Source organism: Trachypithecus francoisi, unplaced genomic scaffold (assembly GCF_009764315.1).
Source record: "Trachypithecus francoisi isolate TF-2019V2 unplaced genomic scaffold, Tfra_2.0 Lachesis_group10, whole genome shotgun sequence".
Lineage (NCBI taxonomy): Eukaryota > Metazoa > Chordata > Mammalia > Primates > Cercopithecidae > Trachypithecus > Trachypithecus francoisi.
In genome coordinates, this window is record NW_022681455.1 from 53,553,838 (window position 1) to 53,574,589 (window position 20,752).

Consider the following 20,752-nt stretch of genomic DNA (forward strand, 5'->3'; position numbering starts at 1 on the left):
ATGACCGAGAAACCAAATTTTCATTTTAATTTAATCAACTTAAATGTAAATTTAAAAACTGATATACCATTCAGTTACTGGAAAGCTTTTAAGTAAATCTGGAACAAGTTGGAAATGTGAATCTACTTTTTGACTGTAAATTTTATGAAATGTAATTACAGATCAAGTATTTCCAATGAAAACTTAGTGGCCCAGATATGCTGTGAGTGTAAGTCACACACCAGATTCTAAGACTTAGTGGAATAAAAACTTGTTAATATCTCATTAAAAATTGTATATTGATTACATACTGATACAGTATTTCGGAAATTTTGAGTTAAATATGATGTGGTACGTTATTTAAATTAATTCACCACCCCCAGTCCCACTTTTATTTTTAGTTTTAAAGGAGGCTACTGAAAAATTTAAGATTACATATGTGTCTCTCATTCCACTTTATTCAAACAGTACTGATGTAGACCTTGATTTACACTTCGCAAAGCACACTTTTCCCATACACCTGCTGCACATCATACACTTTTCCCATGCACCTATTAGGAATCATGGACCTGGGCGGTTCAATAACAGACTAAATTCTAGTCTAGCCAAAGCCCTACGCCACACTGAACCTAGTGAGAGTTTAACACTGTAATTGGAGTTATTCTGTCCTAGATCCCGGCTCACATTCACATAAGGGACCTCCCTCACCCTATCCCCTGAATTCTGAACCAGCTCTCCCAGCGGGGGTCCCAGGGCTTTGGATAATCCCCAAAAGGGCGCAGGCACTGTTGCACCACAGGGCAGTTATGCCCAATTTAAACTTTGATCTCTCAGTGCCTTCAGCCGTTTCTGTTACAAAGAAAAAACAAAAACCCCATCACAGATCAACTGAAGTCATATTTAACAAGAGTCACTCCCCTCTGACAATGCTTTGCCTTCATAGGTCCACTACTGCTCAATTTCATTCTGTAGACTGCACCCAGAGCTAGGTTTCGACATCTGGAAGTGAGTTTTCAGGAGACAGCTCCATCAGTGCTGTAACGATAGCTGAAGGGGAAAGAAGGAGCTCATATCTTGCAGAATCAGCTCTTCCCTATACCATGACCAAAGGCCGATTCCCAGTAGTGTCTTCCGCGGAAAAACGCGAGACCCGCTCGCCAGGACCCCATCACTGCCCAGCGGCGTCCTGGTACTGCAACCTCGCCTCGCCGCTCCGCGGACCAACACAGGCCCCGCCCCCAGAGTCGCCCGAAAAACCTGGACGGTGGAGATCCGCATCCGGGGACGCCGTGCGATCTTGAGGCCAAGCTGAGCATGCTCGGAGAGCCGGCCTGTCGCGGGAGGAAGCGGTGTGGGCCGCGGGCGGTGCACGCCGCGCGGTTGTTGTGATACAGCCCCCGCCACGTGACTGCGCGGGCCCGCCTTCCCCGCGCACGGCACCACCTCTCCGTGACTCAGCATTCTGTGCGGGCTCCGAGCCGGAGGTCAATCCGGGGGAGGCTTCTCAGGGCAGAGTCTCAGTCCATCACTCCTGACCTCTAGGCTGCTGCTGCTGCTGGTATTGCAGCAGTCATTTCAGACACGATGGGTTTCGGGCCTCTAAGGACCAAAAAATACATCACTTTCCCTGTGGTCACGCCATTCCCAGTTTCCCCTAAGTCAGCCCTTCGCGAGATCAAATAAGGAAAACAGAGAGAGTGCCTAGGGGACTCTGAGGAAGGCACTACTAGGTCATCTGCCCCTGCCTTTACCGCTCTCTTTGGCTTGAGTATCCCTTGACCTTGGTGGTCTGTTGCGTGGGTACCAGTATATCGCACTCTATTGCCAGGTACTTTGAGCTGGTATCCGTAAAACAGTACTAATTTTTGCCATATTTTATAAGTGAGGCAACTGAGATCCAGTAATACTAAGTAACAGGCAGTGGCTAAGTCGGGATTTGAACTCCAGTGATATTTCAAAGCTGTCTACTACACCACTCAGCCTGGGTGAAGCTGGTGGCTGCCTTCAGTGTGATCCTTCCTGGGACTTGATGCCAACCTTCATTACATCCTTTCTTCTCCCTTGACACACCCTTCCCCCAAAACCCGCGGATCTGCCTCTGAAGTTCTTAAGATTTTTGTCTGTTAAATTTCTTAATTGGTAGAAACAAATGGTTATTTCCTAACTTCAGTGTACATGTTAAAGAACAAAAGATATAGAAGGAATTTTCTCCCTACATTTGAATTATACTTGGAAACAACTTAAACTTCAGAAGAAAATAACAGCAACCTGTTTATGTACATAAGCCACTTTCATACCTACCTGCTGATGTATGGACTTCAAAGTAATGTGGTCTATATAGATTTTCCAGGATTGCTCTCTTGTTTGTTGTTGTTTTTCTCCCTTCCTCCTACTATTTTCTCTTCAAAGGACATGAGATTTCTCAACCTGCTAAAAATGAGCTTTCCTAATAACTCAGGACCTACCCCTGTAGGAATAAACTATGTAGCCATGAGAGCAGAGACTCATTTTCTTCTAAAATGCTTTCTTCAAAAGATTTTTTAAAAGAAAATGGAAGAAGTGTGAAAGGAAAATAAATCTTGGAGTCCCAACATCACTAAGTTAAAAGGAAAAGTCAAGCTGGGAACTGTTTAGGGCAAACCTGGCTCCCATTCTATTCAAAGTCACCCCTGTGCTCACTGAGATAAATGCATATTTGATTGCCTCCTTTGGAAAGGCTAATCAGAAACTCAAAAGAATGCAACCATTTATCTCTCACCTACATATGACCTGGAAGCCCCCTCCCTGCTTAAGTTGTTGTGCTTTTCTGGACATAACCAATGTACATCTTACATATATTGATTGATGTCTCATGTCTCCCTTAAATGTATAAAAACAAGCTTTGCCCTAACCACTTTGGGCACATATTGTCAGGACCACCTGAGGCTGTGTCATGGGTACACATCTCAACCTTGGCAAAATAAACTTTCTAAGTTAACTGAGACCTGTCTCAGATATTTTTGAGTTCACATACTCATCCAGCCCTGGTGTACCCTCTGAAGTATGTTATACCAGTGCATGAGAAACTAGTTATATACTGGTACCAATATTAGCATTAAACTACAGAGTACTTAGTACTCCTGTCTACATTTCTTAAAAATTCAGTTTTAACAAATGAAAACTCAGATTTCTTAGAAGCTTTGTTACTACCAGACAGGAAATGCGACATACCATGTATTAGTGCTGAGGGAGAATCCCAACTCTGGTCCCTCCTAGCTCTATAATCCTAGGCAAACTACTCTGCTTCAATTTCATCATCTGTGTAATTGGGAGTGAGGAGAAGCAATAAGTTGCTGAGCGATTGTGAAGATCAAAAGTAACATATATGGAGCATCTGGCACATATTAGGAGCTTAATAAATTGGTACTTCTTTTGCATCCATCAAGGAAAGGTAGGAATTTCAGGAGACACAACACTGCTAGACTGCAACAAGTAGCAGTGAGCTTGGAAAACGCTAGCTGTGGATGCTTTTGCTGCTACAAAGGTAACAGGTCTCAAACTTTTCCAGAAAGACCCTCCCCTCTTACTCAAAAGCCCAGCACTTGTAAAAGCTGGGGTTAACAGCTTTCATGTGGCCAGCAAAAGCCACCTCGCTGGCACTTTAATTTTTAAAGTTTTGTGACTGCTACCAGTGTTTTTTCTGCAAGTATCATTCACACAAACCTTCGCTGGCTCGTCTACCTTCTTCCTTTCCAAGCAGAAACCTGAATTAAATAGAAAACAGCAGCAGCAACATCCATAGCCTTGGGTAGGGGCGTTGTGGAGTCATGCTTCAAGGCTGGCAGGCCCCAGCTGTCAAGGAAAGGTAGGCAAGTGAGTTCCTCATCAGATGTTGCTGTGAAAGCTCATTTGGTGTGGGCAGCTCTGCCCTGGCACAGCCAAACCGTCATCCTTCAGAGGAGTGTTCTGCCAAGGGGATGGGCACCGGATAAGTAGGTTGCTCTGTTTTTGTTTGATCTAGAGAAGGAAGGGGAATTAAGACATTATTCAATATCTGTTATGATCAGAAACTCTTGTATTAATTCCTCCCCACAAACTGAGTAAAGCAGAGCTTTCCAGTGTGCCCAGAACATCAATGTGCCCTGTAGAGTTACCAAGCGCCAAAATGCCAATTGCCCTCAGCCTTTGTGAAAGCAAAGCAGGACTTCATTCAGGTGTTAGAGCTCCCTGATCTGGTCACCTCTCACTGTAGGTGGCAACATCCTTTGCAGTAAAAATATTCTCATTTTCAAAGTATATAATATTATGAAAAAGTTTGGGAAAGGCTACTATAAGGTATCACCTTGGTTTACAGAGGAGGAAGTTGAAGCTCACAGATTAGGAAGCACACCCAAAGATCACACTTGCAAACAGCAGAACAGGCATTTGATTCAAAGTCCAAGTTCATTCCACTTTCCTCACATCGCTCAAAACAATACCAAACCATACAAACAATAACACCTGAAATCTGAGTAGACCTTTTTGATTTAGGAAGTGCTATGACAGAAGAAAGGAAGACATAAGAGGTGATAGAACAAACACTTCTCATATACCTACAATGCACCTCCTGCTTTACATTAAGAGTCTTGTCTTTTTAACAGTTTTAATTTGTTTTGCATAAACTTATAGTAGATAAACATATAAACTTATGATACTTTTTGACGAATTTAATTTGCTCTTTCATAATTTTCTCTCTATGCCCCACTACTTTTTTCCTATTTGTTTATGTTTGTATATTTAGGGGGTACAAGTGCCACTTTCTTACATGCATATGATGCACTGTGGGCTTCTAGCATACCCATCACCTGCATAGTGAACGCTGTATTCAACAGATAATTTTTCAACCTTCACCCCCTCCCTATTCTCCCACCTTTTATAGTCCCCAGTGTTTATTATTCCACTCTTGTCCCCCACTCCTTCTAAGAACTGATTCAGTTCTTAGAGAAACATTTAATGATAGAAACTAGACTTAATCCTATTTCTTTTGACTGCAAATTCTGGACGCTCCTTGCCCCAAGAGCAATGGTATAATTAATTCAAAAGAGATTTTCAACATAAAGGAGTCGTATTTACTGGGCCAAGACTGTACAAAATAAACTCTTAACTTTGATGCTATTTTTAGGTTTTATAATACATTTCTATTTCTCTCTCTATACCCTTTGATTTCCTAGTTCATAATTTTTGGGTTTCAGAATAATATCTATGTCATGTGCTGATGGAGGAAGACAGAGTAAGACCAAAAGACAGATTGGTTAGGAGTTGAATCACCAATCACTTGAAGTAGAGGCTTGAGAGATTAAAGTAACTTGAGAATTAGTATAGCTAGAGGACTCCCAAGTGATGATTTCTTTTTAAAGGAAATTGTCTTTAAATACAATCCTTAAAGTAAATCCATGGAAATAAAACAGTATCATTTTATAATATAATTCACTAAAATTCATGGTATCAAAGAAGAAAATTCTCTGTCTAGAGATGTCTCTCAAGCACACAACAAAACCATTTTGTCCTGTCCAGGAAAAGCCAATGTAACTTTTGTGAGAGATCATGAACCATTTCCATGTCCAGGCAACTAATCACTGCTTATGCTGTGTTCAGTAAGGTCAGGGGCACAATCCTGTAGTTGTAGGCATTTGTGATGGGGAAATCTGGTAGTTTTTCTGAGTCATAATTTGATTGCAATGGTGATGGCAATAGCTGAAACCTTGACTGTGAGAATTTGTCCTTGAAGATAAATTATTATTGAGGTTACATCTGGTACTATTTTCTTTTTTCATGATGCAAAACAAATAACTAAGAACATGGTCAAACCCTGTCTTTACTAAAAATACAAAACCAAAAAACTAGCTGGGCATGGTGGTGCAGACCTGTAATCCCAGCTTCTCAGGAGGCTGAGGCAGAAGAATTACTTGAACCCGGGAGGCGGAGGTTGCAGTGAGCCAAGATCGTGCCACTCCACTCCAGCCTGGGCAACAGAGCGAGACTCTGTCTCAAAAAAAAAAGAAAAAAAGAAATATTTTACAGTTGTCTTTTAATGTTTAATAACTTGGATTATATATATATATATGTTCATAAACCTGCTGTCAAGTTAGTACCAGTGTTGATCTGGGTTGCAAGGAACTTACTTTGAAAGTTTGGATTTGGATAATATGTAAAGTGCCACAGTTAAGTAACTAAGACAATTATCTGTCCGATTAAATTTGTATTTGTTTATTTAACAAATACTAGGCATCCCCTCTGTATGGGCCCTGTTTTCGGTGCTGGGGATATTGGGTGAATGAGAAAGGCAGCATTTCTGCTGTCATGAAGCTTTCCTTCTAGAAAGAGAAGACAGAAAATAAACACAAGACATTGGATCACTTTAGGTGCCATTTTGAAATAATAGAGAGCACCTGTTGTTATGAATGTGTCAGACTGTCTTCTAGTTAGTTTTGCTGATAATTTACTTACAGGTGCAGTAACTCTGCAGGTCCAAAGAGCTGCCAGCTCTTAGAGAATTTTCCTTTGCTCCTGCTGAAGATGAAATTGGACAGTTATAGTAGAGAATTTTTTTCTCTCATTTCCCTTCGAGTAGGGCATGCAGCTTCCTTCTTAAATATGGAGTGGGTTAATCAGCATGAATTGTAATTGAAAGACTGATGCTTTAGTTCCCTTTGAGAGTCCCTGGTTTCTGTTATGAATCTATAGATCCTTAGAAACATAGTATTTAACCAATGCCTAAAGCCTGAAGGGTTTATGAGAGATTTATGAGATTTACTAAGTACACCAAAATAGTGTCATAATGTTAAAGAAATTTGACTGATATTTTAAATTGACTTACCATGTTGTTATGTGGTGAAGGTTTTTATTTTTTTCAGAATTTACTTGGAATAAAAACAATAATGAGTGGCAATGCCTTTGATAGTATTACACCACAATCTTCAGGAAGACCATGCTGATATGAAGTTCCAGGCACAGGATGATAGAAAACATAGAGAATGTAAAACAAGAGGAAAAAGTGCAAGTAGTCATGTTTTTCAGAAATCTGGTACATTTGATGATGTCAAATATATAAGAAATAAATAATTCATATTAGTATATTACACTCAAAGTTGCTTATAAATCCTGTTTTTTTTTCCCTTATAAGAAAATAACATAAATTTTGCTTAAAGACAGACTCCTCAACAAGGGCTTCTTCTCTTTTATCCATTCTTATATTTTCTAGATGTAGAAAGGAGGTTCAGAGTCATTACATTTTAACTACAGTAATATGTTTTGGGGTTTCCAAGTTTTAATTTTCAAGTTATGGCTGGTTTATACAGCTTCAGGGCTGTTCTGTATTCAGATGATTATAAAGTGATTGGCTTGAAAGGCCAACGTAAGTCTGCAAATATTTATTTCAAATGTTAAAGTCTGTTAACAGCTCAATTCAGGTAACATGTTGTTGCATGATTAAAGAAAGCTGAGTTTCCTTTAACTGTACTTAGAAAGAATACTGTTGAAGTAATAAACAACAATGGCTATTATGCTTTTTTTTTTTTTGAGGCTTACAGTTTTAGTAATCGCATTAGTACCTGCATTCCAGAGGTCCGGAGCTTAGAAGGACAAAAAAGCTGTAGTAGAGATTGTGAAAAATTACCAGAAATAAAAAAGGAGAAAGAGAGAGAGAGAGAGAGAGAGAGAGATAGAGATGAAGAAAGGGAGAAGGGAAGGGAAGGCCAACAGCCTGGATTAGGGGTTTGAATTTCTTACTTATTAGTTCATTCATTAAGTCATTCATTCCTTCTTTCAAAGTATTAGTGTGCTGGTGATAATACTTTAAGCAAATAAGTGAACCTCTTAGCTGAAGTTCTGGGAAAAAATAAAAGTTTTTTTTTTTTTCGAGATGGAGTCTTCCTCTGTCACCCAGGCTGCAGTGCAGTGGTGCGATCTCAGCTCACTGCAACCTCCGCCTCCAGGGTTCAAACGATTCTCCTGCCTCAGCCTCCCGAGTAGCTGGGACGACAGGCACCCGCCACCACACCCAGCTAATTTTTGTGTTTTTAGTAGAGACAGAGTTTCATCATGTTGGCCAGGCTGGTCTTGAACTCCTGATCTTGGGTGATCCACCCACCTCAGCCTCCCAAAGTGCTGGGACTACAGGCATGAGCCACTGTGCCCAGCAAGATTTTTTTTTTTTAATAAGAAAAACTGGAAAGGATAATAATTCTGTCTGTGTCTCACAGTTATTGAGAGGCTTAAACAACAACATATATGAAAATGCTTTGGAAAAACTGTCTAGAGAAGAAAGTTCTCCACAGGTGCTATTAATAAAAGGCACATGCCTATTTACTATCTTATTTCTGAAATCACATTTGAGGTATTTTAAACAGCCTTCAGTGGGGGTCTGGCCCAGTAGCTCACAGTGCAACATGAACAACATGTTTATCTTGTGAGAAAGCTAGCAGAGTGTCTTAATACTTCAGCTGAGTGTATGAGGAGACAGTTGGAGCAGAGCAATCTCTCTTTGATTAGTGCACAAAAACTACTAATTTGCATATTTAAGATATGATATTTCATTGTATGGGAAGAAGTTGGGCAGATGATTCATCTGGAAAAGATCAAGGAGGCTGATTCATTTAATTCAAGGCTTATATATGCAAAGCTGTTTTTGAATGTTTGCAGATCTGGATCAAATAATTATGGCATTAATTGAGACATTAGTATGTGTTTGTCACTGTGTTCAAATTCACAAGCATCCTCTTATTTAATTGTCACTACAACCATTTGAGGTGGACAATAATATCCTCATTTTGCCATTGAAAATAGTAAATTTTGATGACTTAAGCATTTCTTTTTTTTAAGTTTACATATCTAGTAATTGGCTTAGGGCTTTCCTGCAAAGTCAGCTGTTGGCTCTGAGGACACTGGGGTCAGTGACCTGGGGTCAGTGATCTTATCCCCACCCTGTCCCTATTTACTGTAGCATTTGCAGAAGATGCTGTGTTCCTTCTCACCTTCTGTGATGGTGGCATCATCCTGGAGGGGCAGCTCTCCTTCTATTAGGTCAGTTTGTCTCTTGCTTCTCAGTGATGCTCTAGTTCCAGCAGTCAGTGAATACTCTGCAGGGGTTAATGGAGGAGCTGGGAAGTGTAGGGGTTCAATAAAGTGATAGATGCAGAAAAAGGTGTAAAGTAAGGGGACTGGGGAAATATGAATAGATTTAATGGATATTTATTAAGTGCCTACTAGGTATCAGGTACTGTGTGCTAGGTGCTGGGACAAAATAATAAGCAAAAGACAGGATATTTCATATAGAGCTTATAGCCCAGTTGGGTGGGAGGAGACTAGTGTGAAATGAAGAGCCATATAAATGAATGCAGTGTTCCTGGAATGAACCGAGGATCAGGCTGCTTATTCTCACGGCCCAATAACGAGATGCAGATGAACTGGGAAAGAAGAGAGTTTACTTCTGTAACCGGGTACAGGGAGAAGGCCGGGAAAACATCAGCAGACCAACTCAAAGTTACGAAGTTTTGCAGAGCTTATATACGTTCTAAACTTACGTCTACGTGTAAGAGTGTATTCATCGAAAAGACATAAGTGCTTAATTTCTTCTAACCTGTAAGTAAAGTCTATGTCCTGAAGACCTTCCTCTAGAGCCTCAGTAAATTTACTTAATCTAATTGGGTCCAAGTGCCAGAGGTAATTACCCTTATCTTGTCTCCTTGCTAAATCATGGAGGTTTGGGGAGTTCCTTCAGACCCCAGTAAAACTTGTTTAATCCTAAACGGATCCTGTTAAGAATTCCTTTGTTATCTTGTCATGCTTCAAGGCCCAGGAAAAGCTTAGGCAAAACTCTCAGTGGGCTTTTGTTACCTTCCAGCCTTTGTACAAGGACACTGGCTCTATCACGTTTGGTTGTGGTTTCTTTTTTTCTTTTTTTTTTTTTGAGCGAAGTCTTGCTCTGTGGCCCAGGCTGGAGTGCAGTGGCATGATCTTGGCTCACTGCAATCTCAGCTCACTGCAACCTCTGCCTTCAGGGTCAAGTGATTCTCCCGCCTCGGCCTCCAGAGTAGCTGGGATTACAGGCACCAGCCACCATGCTCAGTTAATTTTTGTATTTTTGGTAGAGACAGGGGTTTCACCATGTTGACCAGGCTGGTCTCGAACTGCTGACCTGCAGTGATCCACCTGCTTCGGCCTCCGAAAGTGCTGGGATTACAAGCATGAGCCACCACGTCCGGCCTTCTATCAACTTTTTTTTTTTATTTTTTTTGAGACGGAGTCTCACTCTGTCGCCCAGGCTGGAGTGCAGTGGCCGGATCTCAGCTCACTGCAAGCTGCGCCTCCCGGGTTCGCGCCATTCTCCTGCCTCAGCCTCCTGAGTAGCTGGGACTACAGGCACCTGCCACCTCGCCCGGCTAGTTTTTTGTATTTTTTTAGTAGAGACGGGGTTTCACCGTGTTAGCCAGGATGGTCTAGATCTCCTGAGCTCATGATCCGCCCGCCTCGGCCTCCAAAAGTGCTGGGATTACAGGCATGAGCCACTGCGTCTGGCCTGTATTAACTTTTAATATTTAACTTAACAGTCACTGCTGAAACAGTTGTCATGGAGGCCTGCCTTGTCAGCTGTTAGTGAGACCTGGCCTGTTACAGCACAATTTAAAATTGTGATATTTCATGACAGTGAAAGAGGCTATGACAAAGAATAAGGGGAAGAAGATACAGTTTAGATGATGGGGGTGTGTTTTTCAGAAAAGGAAATGGTGTTTAAAATGACATGTTTATAAACTATGTTTGAATATTGAAATACTTGTATATTGATAATTCTAAAATAATACAACTATTCGCCTTTGAAAGTTGTAGTTAATAGTAGGAAATAGGTTTATTTTTATTACTTATGCACAGTTTTCTTACCATTTTTAAAAGTAAATTGCAGATATGAGTGAATACTTCTACATATGCTTTCGTTATAAAATTTAAGGAACTACTATTTGATTATCTTCATATCATTTGGAATAAGCCATGAGAATTACTGATTTTTACAGATAAAATATCTCTTGTTTTGTGAAGGATTTTTCTTATATTTCCCAATTAACTGTTTCTATATATATAATAAAAATTATCTTCTCACCATTCAATGTGTCTGTTTTAATGTTAATATTGTACCAAATGTGGACTACACCTCATTTCTAAAGTTTATGTAACCGCATAGTGTTTTATGTCCAATAAGATATTATTTATGTACTTGGTTTACAATATACCTAATTTTTCATAGATGAAAAATGGACAGTTTGGCAACCTTTAATGGTGACAAAATGAAACACTTAGAATCTTCTTTTTAGAAAAGTAAAATATGTACTTTCTACCTTTTGGATATGAATTTTCACTTGTTTTCTACTGACAGTTACTTCTCAAATAGTGTACATTATAAATAAAGTTAGTGGGAAAGAATATTGATCAAAATATTTTATATTCCATCTTTACCTCTGTTCAGAAACTTCATGTAAAATTGTATATGTATATTTCAAAATGTAAAAGTAATGTTTGTAAGGATCTTCACAATTATCAAAGCATTAAATGTAGCATTAATTTTTTATTTACTGAATAACAGGGAAGTTTATTAAATGGTACAAATATCACATTTTCTCTGTTTTGATACTTGTTTGTTACAGTTTATAGTTTATGTTATCTGAATCCAGGATTGTTTTATTTTTTTAAATAGAGATGGGGTCTCCCTATGTTTCCTGGGTTGGTTTCCAACTCATGGCCTCAAGTGATCCTCCTGAATAGTTGGTATTATCAGCATGCATCACACCAACTGGTGTTTTTTAAATTATTATTATTATTATTTTAATTTTATTTTTTAAATTAAAAAAAATTTTTTGAACTAAAAGTAGATCTGTCGTTTGATCCAGCAATCCCACTAGTAGGTACCTACCCAGAGGAAAAGAAATTGTTATATGAAAAAGATATTTGCACATACATGTTTATAGCAGCACAATTTGCAACTGCAAAAAATATAGAACCAGCCCAAATGCCCATCAATCAACGAGTGGATAAAGAAAATGGAATACTACTCAGCCATAAAAAGGAACGAAATAATGGCATTTGCAGCAACCTGGATGGAATTGGAGACTTTTATTCTAAGTGAAGTAACTCAGGTATGGAAAACCAGATACCGTGTGTTCTCACTTATAAGTGGGAGCTAAGCAATGAGGACAGAAAGGGGTAAGAACGATATAATGGACTTTGGGGACTTGGAGGAGAGGCTGGGGGGGATGAGGGATAAAAGACTACACAATGGTACTGCTTGGATGATGCGTGCACCAAAATCTCAGAAATCACCACTAAAGAACTTATTAATGTAACCAAACACCTATTCCCCAAAAACCTATTGAAATTTTTAAAAACAATCAAATACAATAAAGTAAAATATATAAAATTAAAAATTTTTTTAAATAGGGGTGGGATCTCACTATGTTGCCCAAGCTGGTCTCAAACGCCTGATCTCAAGGGATCCACCAACCTCAGCCTCCCAAAATGTTGGGATTACAGGCGTGAGCCACCATGGCTGGCCAGATGCTGACTGGAGTTTGAATTCAGGATTTCTTTTATGATCATTGTTTATGATTAATTTTAGGAGTAAATTTTTTTTTCAAAAAAGTCTTATTTAAATCGATGGCACAACTTACAATCAACAGCATTTTAGAATTAGCATCATATGGCATGATTTATATATTGTCAGCAGCAAGCCTTGATTTCATCCACCTGGGGTAGAAAATGAAATACCATTAAATTTTAATGTCCAACTTTCCATGGTTCTTCTCCCCAGGCTGTGATCCCTTGACCTATCCCTCATCCTCCACTTTCTCACGATTCTCATTAGGTATTTCTGGGAGTCCTGGACAGCGTGCCTTACACCAGGTCTATAACCCGCTCCTCTGGAGTCCCGGGAGGTACCTGCTGCTAGCTCTCCCACTTTGTTCCTGGCCACAGCCACTGCACTTCCGGTGGCCTGAAGGAGGATCATGTAAGACATCCTGGGGTCTGCACTGCGTGCAGTCCCCAGAGGCTGTCCCCTCAGCACTGTTTAGTAGTCGGGTTCTCGGCGGCTTCAGTGTAGTCCCCAAGGCTTGCTCTCCTTGGTCCAGGAGTAGCTCTGCTCAAAGCCAAAGGGTCTCCAGGTGTCTCAGGGAAGCTTCTGTCACAAACTTACTGCACCCTTTGTTTTTCCAGCCTTCCACACACACACAAGTCTCCATGGAATCACAGGGCAGTTCCAACACACTCCCCTTTCAACAGGAAAATTGCAACAGCCTCCGTTCTACCCAAAAGGCATCACATCATTTAAAAAAAGAATGAGGCAGGGCAGTCAGTAATAACAATGGCAACCACAATAGCTGTCACTCCCTTTTGATGTTAGGAAACTCAACAGAGAAAATCAGAGCGGTTGAATGAATTGCTCAGGGTCACAGACCTAAGAAAACCATGCTCAGGATTTGAGCCAAGGACTGCCTGTCTCCAAAGACACTTATGCCATCTCCCATAAAAGGGCTGGATTTTTTCTGTCCCATAGCTGTTTTTACCTCTTGCTGAGCCTATCAGCTGAGGTACATAGAGTAAGGGGTGGGGAAGCATCAACTCCTCCATGTGCAATGGGTTGAAACACCTATTCCACATTACTGCTGTTGTTGCAGCAGGTATAAAGGGGGTGGGGACCTACCAAAAGGCTCCTGAATTTATTTTTCAGCTTTTCACTTACATTTTTTGTTTCTATTGTACCATTTGATGCATGCACCTAAGTGCTTTTAAAAAGGAGGCTCCAAACAGCTGAGAAAGAAACGTTATACAATTGATATCTTTTTTTTTGAGACAGAGGGTTGCTCTGTTGCCAAGGCTGGAGTATAGTGGCACCATCTGGACCCACTGCAACCTCTGTCTCCTGGCCTCAAATAGTTCTCCTGCCTCAGTCTCCCAAGTAGCTGGGACTACAGGCACCCACCACCACGCCTGGCTAATTTTTGTATTTTTAGTAAAGACGGGGTTTCACCATGTTGGCCAGGCTGGTCTTGAAGTCCTGAACTCAGGTAATTTGCCCGCCTCAGCCTCCCAAAGTGTTGGGATTACAGGTGTAAGCCACCGCAACTGGCTTGATGACATCTTTTATGAAATCCTTTTTATGTTTTCAAGTGAATTTGGGTATTTTGTTTTATGTTTTCTAGTGAATTTGGTTAGTTTTCTCCCTTGAAAGAACTAATGCAATGCAATTTATTCATTCAGTCTTTCTTTTCCTTTCTCTTTCCCTCCCTTCCTTCTCTCCGTCTTTCCTCCATTTATCATCTAGGAGACACCTGTATGTGTTTGAAGCAGTTCTAAGTATTGTGGGATACAGAGATGAACACAACTGATACCTGTCCTAGGATATTACATTGTAAAGAACTGGATCTTTAGAACAGAAGGCAAATACAGAAAAATTCTAATACCAATTATAAAAGGATAAATACTTAGGCAAATCTGAAAAGTGTGATGTGTTTTGTTTTGTACGTAGATCACTCTCCACTGAGAGAAAAGAGAGCAGGGTACTAGGGAAAGTATCATGAGGAGATGGTATACGGGGTAGATTTGGAAGGATGGGTGAAAAGTTGTTATGCAGAGATGGAGCATGGGCAGAATTTGGGGCAGTAGAACCATCAGAAACTATATGATAAGGTCAATGAAGAATAGGCTATACATGGTGAAATGAATGGAATGCTTACATCCCCCCCAAATTCATATGTTGAAATCCTATCCCTTAAGCTGATGGTATTAGGAGGTGAGGGCATTAGCATGTGATTAGGTCATGAAGGTAAAGCACTCATAATTGGGATCAGTGCCTTTACAGTAGGGACCCCAGAAAGCTAGCTAAACCCTTCCATGATGCAAGGACACAGCAAGAAGGCACTCTCTATCACCAGACATGGAATCTGCTGTGCCTTGATCTTGGACTTCCCAGCCTATAGAAATGCCATAAATAAATTTGTGTTGTTTATAAGCTACCCAGGTTATGGTATTTTATTATAATAGCCTGAAATAGACTAAGACACATGGTCAACAATAGATACTTAATTTTGATGGGATGTTAGTTTTTCAAGGTGGGTGAAAAAATAAGCTTAAAAAGGTAGGCCAAGACCAAATTTAGGAGACCTTAAATCCTTAAATGCCAGCCTTTAGACTGACATAGGACTTTCTTTTAGACAGAGTCTCATTCTGTCACCCAGGCTGGAGTGTAGTGCCGTGATCTTGGCTCACTGCAACCTCCGCCTCCCAGGTTCAAGTGATTCTTGTGCCTCAGCCTCCTGAGTAGCTGGGACTACAGGCATGGTGTGCACCACCACAACTGACTCATTTTTCTATTTTTAGTAGAGACAGGGTTTTGCTATGTTAGGCAGGCTGGTCTCCAACTCCTAGACTCAAGTGATCTGCCCACCTTAGCCTCCCAAAGTGTTGGAATTACAGTCATGAGCCACTGCACCTGGCCTGTTTTGTTTTTCCTGTTTTTACTTTCCAGTTTTCCTGTTTATTGAAGATGGGTCCAATTATACTACTTAGTTTATTTCATACTTTGGCCAGTGTTCTGTGTTAGGCTCTTCATTCTCTATCATTCATTCATTTTTATTTTCTTTTATTTCTGCCTTTGATTTCCATCCCCACCACCCACCAATGGCAGCAATTCTTGGGCACGTGATATTTATGCTTTTCTTTGTATGTGTTTTTATTATGTAAATACTATTGTATGCATGCTTTAAAAATATTTTTCTGCCAGTCGCGGTGGCTCATGCCCAGCACTTTGGGAGGCTGAGGCAGGCAGATCACCTGAGGTCAGTAGTTCGAGACCAGCCTGGCCAACATGGTGAAACCCTGTCTCTACTAAAAACACAAAAATTAGCCAGGAGTGGTGGTGCGCCTGGAGTCCTAGCTACTGAGGAGGGTGAGGCAGGAGAATCGCATGAACCCAGGAGGCAGATGTTGCAGTGAACTGAGATCGCATCACTGCCCTCCAGCCTGGGCAACAGAGCAAGAAACTCCATCTAAAAAAATAATAATAAAAAGTAAAAATAAAAATATTTATCATTATGGAAAATCTCAAACATAAAAAAGTAGCATATTATAATGAACTCTCATGTATCTACCTTCCAACTGTAATAATGATAAATTATTGTCAAATCTTGGTTATCTCTATCCCCACCCACCTATTCCTTCCTCTCAGGTTATTTTGAGGAAAATCACAGATATTTTATTATTTCATCTGTAAATATTTTAGTATAATTCTTTAAAAGATATGGGCTTTTTGGGGAGGAAACATAACTTCAATGCTATTATCTTCCTTAAAAAAGGTGGTAAAGACTGGGCACAGTGGCTCATTCCTGTAATCCTAGCATTTTGGGAAGCTGAGGTGGGAAGAGCTCTTGATTCCAGGATTTTGAAACCAGCCTGGGCGAGATGGTGAAACCTCATCTCTATAGAAAATACAGAGAAGTTAGCTAGACGTGGTGGTGTAGGCATGTAGTCCCAGCCACTTGAGAGGCTGAAGTGGGAGGCTTGTTGGAGTTCAGGAGGTCAAGGCTGTAGTGAGCTGAGATAACACCACTGTACTCCAGCCTGGGTGAGAGAGCAAAACTTTGTCTCAAAAAAAAAAAATTGTAGTGAAAATTTTAAAAATTTTTCTTAAATAAGTGGTATTCACATTTCCTCAGTATTTTTGCAGAATATCAGAGGATGTTTAAATTATTAAAATTTATAAATTTGGGCTGGGCATGGTGGCTCATGCCTGTAATCCTAGCACTTTGGGAGACTGAGGCAGATGGATCACTTCAGTTCAGTAGCTCAAGACCAGCCTGGGCAACATAGGGAGATCCCGTCTCTACAAAAACTACAAATAATCAGCTGGGCGTAGTGGCTTGCACCTGTAGTTCCAGCTACCTGGGAGACTGAGGTGGGAGGATTGCTTGAGCCCAGGAGGTTGAAGCTGCAGTGAACTGTGATTGCACTACCACACTCCAGCCTGGGCAACAGAGTGAGACCCTGTCTCAAAAAAAAAAAAAAAAAATCTATAAATTTGGAGGAGTTGCCCTGAAGAGTTGGAACTAAGACTTCTTCGGGTATGTTGAGGCTGATTCTGGGAATATTGAAAATACTGCAAATTGGAACCAACTGTTGCTAGTGGAACAATAATGCTACTACTGGGGAGAATATAATTGGTGTGATGGTAATGGTTCCCTTTTAGGTTTTTCAGTTCTTCAGAAGCCGGCTAACTCTGTTTCTGCCTCCTGTATGGACTCATCCTGATGCTAACAACTCACGTCTTTTTGTCCCCTCCTCTCCACTACTGTGTTGATATTATTTAGAATTTTAGTTCTCGATTATTATGCTATAAATATATTTTTATTTCTTTCTCTTTGTTCATTTTTGAAAATAAAAACTTAGCATCTGAATTTCATATATCTTTATCAGATAAAAATTTTATTTTTCATTTATTATGTTTTTTTGTAAAAAAACAGCTTTATTAAGGTATAATTGACATACAATAAACTGCAAATATTTAGAATGTATGTTTGGGTAAGTTATAGGTATACACTCTTGAAACCATCACCCTTATATATATATATAAATTATATAAGTACAATGAGCATACTTATCTCTACCTTCCTCCTCCCACCACCGCCAAACTTCCTTGCGTTCCTTTGTAACCCTGCTCACCCACGCCTGCCTGCCTGTTTCCCCTGTTCCCAGGCAACCACCCATCTTCTTTCTATCACTATAGATTAGCTGCATTTTCTAGAATTTTTTTATAAATGGTTAAAACAGTATATACTCTCTTTTATCTATTTAGCATAATTATTTTGATGTTCACTTATGTTGTTGCATGGATCAATAGTTTATTCTTTTTATTGCTGAATAGTATTTCATTACATAAATGTGCTACAATTTGTTTATCCATTCCCCTAGTAATAGACATTTGGATTATTTCCAGTTTGGACTATTACAAATAAATTTGCTATGAACATTTATGTACAAGTCTTTTGTGAACATATGCTTTTTTTCTCCTGAGGTAATTCTTTGGAGTCGAATGGCTGGATCATATGGAAGGTGTATATTTCACTTATTTATTTATTTAGAGACAGGGTCTTGCTCTGTTGCTGAGGCTGGAGTGTAGTGGCATGATCTCAGTTCACTGCAACCTTCACCTCCCAGGTTTAAGTGACTCTCATGCCTCAATCACCTGAGTAGCTGGGATTACAGGCGTGTGCCACCATGCCCAGCTAATTTTTTTATTTTTAGTAGAGATAGGGTTTCGCCATGTTGACCAGGCTGGTCTTAAACTCTTGGCCTCATGTGATCCACCCACCTTGGCCTCCCAAACTCCTGGGATTACAAACGTGAGCCATTGCCCCTGGCCTGTATATTTAACTTTTTAGGAAACTGCCGAACTATTTCTAAAGTAGTCATATTAATCTGTTTGCTTTGCTTTGAGGAAAGAGTGAGACCGTCTCATATTGTTTTATACTCAGTACTTGTTTTAAGAAAAATAAGGAAGTACAACCAAAGACAGGTAGCCTGGTGCCAGGCCCAAAACCGGGCCTGGGCCTGCCTGACCTTAACCTAGTAGTTAAAAATCAACTCATAACTTAGAAACCAATAGTATTCGCAGATTCCAGACATTGTATAGAAGAACATTGTGAAACTCCCTGCCCTGTTCTGTTTCTCTCTATCAGTGCATGAAACCCCTGTCACGTATCACCGAGATTGCTCAATCAATCATGACCCTTTCATATGAAATCTTTAGTGTTGTGAGCCCTTAAAAGGGACGGAAATTGTGCAGTCGGGGAGCTCAGATTTTAAGGCAGTAGCTTGCTGATGCTCCCAGCTGAATAAAGCCCTTCCTTCTACAACTCAGTGTCTGAGAGGTTTTGTCCGTGACTTGTCCTGCTACAACTTGAGGCTGGGTAATTTATACAGAAAAGAGGTTTTTTGGCTCACAGTTCTGTAGGCTGTGCAAGCATGGCACTCTGCATCTGCTCAGCTTTTGATGAGGCCTCAGGAAGCTGTTACTCATGACGTGCAGGGAAAGCAGGTGTGTCACATGGCGAATGCACTAGCAAGAGAGATGCCAGGCTCCTTTAAACAACCAGCTTTTACACGAACTAATAGAGAAAGAACTCACTTATCACCAAAGGGATGGTGCCAAACCATTCGTGAGGTATCCACCACTATGATCCAAATACCTCCCACTAGGACCCACCTCCAACACTGGGGATCACATTTCAGCATGAGATTTGAAACTATAGAAGTAGCTGAGTAATTTTACCTTCCAACTAACAACATGTTAGAGTTCTAGTTCCTTTAAATATTTGGCAACTTTTGGTATGGTTAGTGTGTGGTGGTATTTTATTACAGTTTTAATTTCCATTTCCCTAATGACTATTGGTGTTGCCTGTCTTTCATGTGCTTATTTCCCATCCATCTACCTTCTTTGGTAAAGTGTCTGTTCAAGATAAACCACATTGTGCACCATAAAATGTCTCCATAAGTTTAAAAGGATTTAAGTCATACAAAGTATGTTTTTGGACCACAGTGGTATTAAATTAGAAATCAATAACAGAATGATATCTGAAAAATCCCCAAATATTTGGCCCCAGTGTTGCTGTTAAGAAATCTGCTGCTAAATCTTCTTGTACCTTTGGAGGAGATACGCTCTTCTTTTCCTGGAAGCTTTTAGTATTTTCTCTTTCTCTTTGTTCTTCAATGTGCAATACTCTTTCTACATACTTAATCTCTCCTATTTGGCATGCAACCCTTTCCATCTGACTTCCTTTATCTTTAATTTGGAGATATTTGTTTTTATTATAATCTTAAATATTTGCTCTCTCTTTATTTTCTCTTCCCTTGGACTCCTGTCTTCAAGATGTCAGCATGTCTACTTTTATCCTCCATGGTACTTAACTTTTTATTTCTGTATATCTCTATCTTTTTTCTGCCTTCTGAAAGATGTCCTCGGTCTGCTCTTTCAGTTTTACAATTTTTCCTTTGGCTGCATTCAGCTTGCTATTTATCTCATCTAGGAGTCTTACTTGGAAGCATAATTTTTTATACTTAATCTATGTATAACATCTGTATTTCTTTATGACTTTTTTCCTGCTTCCTGTTACCAGTAGCTTTTTGACAATATTGGTTGTGTTTATTTTGTTTCATTTTTTTGAGACAGTCTCAGTCTGTCACCTAGGCTAGAGTACAGTGGTACAATCTCGGCTCACTGCAAACTCCACCCCGCTGGTTCAAGCACTTCTCCTGCCTCAGCCTCCCGAGTAGCTGAGATTACAGATGCCCGCCACCATGCCCAACTAATTTTTGTATTTTTAGTAGAGATGGGGTTTCACGATGTTGGCCCAAGTGGTCTTGAACTCCTGACCTCAAGTGATCTGCCTGCCTCGGCCTCCCAAAGAGCTAGAATTATAGGTGTGAACCATCGTGCCCAGCGTGGTTGTGCTTATTTCAAATTTTTAATTTGTTTGTTCCAGTATTTCTGCTTGATATAGTGTATGTTCAGTGTGTGTTTTTCTTTTTACAGTGGTTCTAACCTCAGGTATTTAAAGCTGTGAGCTGATGTTCCCCTGGAGTTATCAGGTACCAGCGTGACATGCCAATACCAGGCCCTACTTTCTGTCTTCCTTGTGGTTTTAAGATTAAGGAGTTGAGTCCTAGGGAGTCCCTTAGGTGTTGGAACTATAGTCAACAACCCATATGTTGCCCCTCCGCT

The 20,752-nt window shown here is 40.2% G+C and overlaps 2 long non-coding RNA genes across 2 annotated transcripts; both read right to left on the reverse strand.

Annotated features, from left to right (window-relative positions):
* Window positions 1-403: 403 nt before the first annotated feature.
* LOC117087372 lies at window positions 404-1,356 on the reverse strand. The gene is made up of 2 exons (XR_004438780.1): window positions 1,237-1,356; window positions 404-1,026 (listed from the first exon to the last, which is right to left on the reverse strand). It is a non-coding gene; the product is annotated as an uncharacterized LOC117087372 (long non-coding RNA).
* An 858-nt stretch (window positions 1,357-2,214) lies between these two features.
* On the reverse strand, window positions 2,215-9,095 carry LOC117087373. Its single transcript, XR_004438781.1, has 3 exons — window positions 8,970-9,095; window positions 4,301-4,423; window positions 2,215-3,975 (listed from the first exon to the last, which is right to left on the reverse strand). It is a non-coding gene; the product is annotated as an uncharacterized LOC117087373 (long non-coding RNA).
* Window positions 9,096-20,752: the final 11,657 nt, after the last annotated feature.